The 3,042-nt window shown below is 40.4% G+C and overlaps 1 pseudogene; it reads right to left on the reverse strand.

The window, feature by feature from the left end:
* Positions 1 to 1,227: 1,227 nt before the first annotated feature.
* On the reverse strand, positions 1,228 to 2,486 carry LOC116863276 (annotated as a pseudogene).
* Between the last annotated feature and the right edge of the window lie 556 nt (positions 2,487 to 3,042).

Consider the following 3,042-nt stretch of genomic DNA (forward strand, 5'->3'; position numbering starts at 1 on the left):
ATGTTCCATTGTATGTATGGACCACATCTTCCTTATCCATTCATCTGTTGAAGGGCATCTCACCTCCTTCCACAGTTTGGCTATTGTGGACATTGCTGCTGTGAACATTGGGGTGCATGTATCCCTTCTTTTCACTACATCTGTATCTTTGGGGTAAATACCCAGCAATGCAATTGCTGGGGTGTAGGGTAGCACCATTTTTAACATCTTGAGGAAGCTCCATACTGTTTTCTAGAATGGCTGTACCAGTTTGCATTCCCACCAACAGTGTAAGAGGGTTCTCCTTCCTCTACATCCATGCCAACATTTGTTGTTGCCTATTTTGTTAATTTTTGCCATTCTAACTGGTGTTAGTTGTTATCTCACTTTGGTTTTGATTTGTATTTTCCTGATGCCCAGTGATTTTGAACATTTTTTCATGTGCTTGTTAGCAATTTATATTTCTAGCTTAAGAGAAGATTTTATTGGTGTGTATACACACACATACATACAGAGGAGTGGGGAACCACGGTGAAATCAAATTAAGATAAAAAATTTTCTATTGGGCACCTGGGTGGCACAGTGGGTTAAGCCTCTGCTTTTGGCTCAGGTCATGATCTCAGGGTCCTGGGATTGAGCCCCGAATCAGGCTCTCTGCCCAGCGGGGAACCTGCCTCCCCCCTCCCCACCTGTGCCTCCACCTACTTGTGATCTCTCTGTCAAATAAAGAAATAGAATCTTTAAAAATTTTTTCTATTGATGTACTTCATGCTGAAATCCTTTAAACTGAACCTAAGCCCTCTCCAAAAAAAAATAATTAGTCAAGGGTGGTATCGTATAGCTTAAAAGGCATTCAATATTCATGGAATTGCTCACCACAGAAATTCAACTTTTAAGATAAGTATACTTGTTACTGGTTGTTACATAAGCTCAAGAATAGTTCAACTTTGAGAATATATTCCAACTACTCCAATCTTTTTTTTTTTTTGTAAAGTTAAATATTCCTTAGTTTTTTATTGCTGGTACCACTACCACAATTTACAGGGCAATATACCTGATGTAATGAAAAGAAAAAGAAAAAGACAAAGCTACAACAGATAAAAGACCTCAGGAATGTACATCTAATTGACACTACATTGCATTAAACAGTAGCTGCACTTTTTGCAAACTGTGGTTGTGATAGCCCTGAACAAGAAGAGTTTCCTGTTTAAGCTGCAGTAACTTTTCTGACTATGGATCATTGTTCCTTTTGTGGCAGATTTTTACAGTTCCTCTAATGCATTTGGGATGACTGTCTTAAAGTAACCTGCAGCTTTCCTGACAACTCCTCGCTCTCTCTCCTGCTAAGAACTGTAACCCTTTTCTTCTGAAAAGTTTTTAGAACCTTCTGCTACCATATGCACCACTTCCACCACCAGATCCATAACCATCACCGTAGGGACTGCCCAAGCTTCTTCCACCAAAACTTCCCCCCTTCATGGGTCCGTAATTGAATTGCTGTTGTCCACTATAATTTCCAAAATCATTATAGTTCCCACCACCACCATAGTTACCACCTCCAAAATTTCCTCCTTCATTGTAACCACCATATCCTCCACCACCATCTCCATATCCACCTCCTTGGTTTCCATATCCTGGTCCACTATCACCGTAGCCTCCTCTACTACTAGAACCAGGACCACCACCATAGTTGCCACTATCACCTCCAAATCCATTTTATCCACCATCACCTCCTCCATAACTACCTCTGCTGCCACCACCTCCACCACCATAGCCTCCTCTTCCACCAAAGTTTCCACCATGGCCAAAGTTACTACTACCTCCAAAGTTTCCTTCACAACCCATGAAGTTACCAGATCCACCTCCACAACCTCTTTGTGATCCAGCAGACTGCAATTCTTTTTGAGAAAGGGCCTTTTTCACTTAACAATTATGCCATTTAATAGTGGGGTATTTCTGAACAACTATTTTATCAACTGTATCATTATCATGTATCAGAAGTTACAAAAGCAACTCCTCTCTTTTTTCTACTCTGTCTTCCATAACTTCTATGGTTTCAATCTTGCCATACTTTTCAAAGTAGTCTCTCAAATTATATTCTTCTGTATCTTCTTTAATACTACCAACAAAAATTTTCTTCACTGTTATATGAGCACCAGGCTTTACAGAATCCTTGCTAGAAACAACTCTCTTTGGTTCCACCACACGCCCATCAACCTTGTGTGGTTGATTGCTGCATCCACATTTTCAACACAAGAGTAAGTCACAAAACCAAAACCCCTAGAACGTTTTGTTTGGGGGTCTCTCATCACCACACAATCTGTAAGTGTACCCCATTTTTCAAAATGTTCTCTTAAACTACCATCTATATTTTCAAAGCTCAAACCACCAATAAACAGTTTTTTCAACTGCTCTGGTTCCTTTGGATCATAGCCCTCCTCCCCCTGGTGGCAGTGGTGATGGCCGGAGTTGGGCCAGGGGCGACTGGGCAGCGGCTCTACTTCCATTTTGAGACTGGACTCACTTCTTTGAACTCAAGTTCAATATGGGACCGAGAGCCCAACTACTCCAATCTTTTTAAACTCCAAGGCAAAATTAAATCTCCCCGGCAAAAACTGTGGTTCCAGAAACATCTGGTGTTTATAAACAGAAGCTTGTTTATAAACAGAAGACCATCTCTCCCTAATTTGTTAGCAGTTCAATATTGCACTGACAGACTAACTGGAACGATCTAAAAGCTAGAACTTAATTGTGTTGGCCAATGTAGCTACAGAATCACTCTCCTTAAGTATTCATTTTCTTTTCCTAGGGATTTGAATTTAATTTCACTTTTGAATGATGTATTAATTCATATAACGGTGCTTTTAAAAAGGTCTTGAGATATGGTCTCAGGATCTATGTGGAAGGCTCAGGCCCAGCAGGAAGAAGACACTGCCACAATAGCTTCCTTTAGATACATTCTTCTTATCTCTGCAGTAACTCACTTTCCCCAAAGTGAACTGAGCTCCCTCTGAGAAGGTTGTATAAACCCTTTTTGCTTTCATCATACTTGACTGTTTTACT

This window comes from Lontra canadensis, unplaced genomic scaffold (genome assembly GCF_010015895.1).
Source record: "Lontra canadensis isolate GAN:19392208 unplaced genomic scaffold, GSC_riverotter_1.0 scaffold829, whole genome shotgun sequence".
NCBI lineage: Eukaryota > Metazoa > Chordata > Mammalia > Carnivora > Mustelidae > Lontra > Lontra canadensis.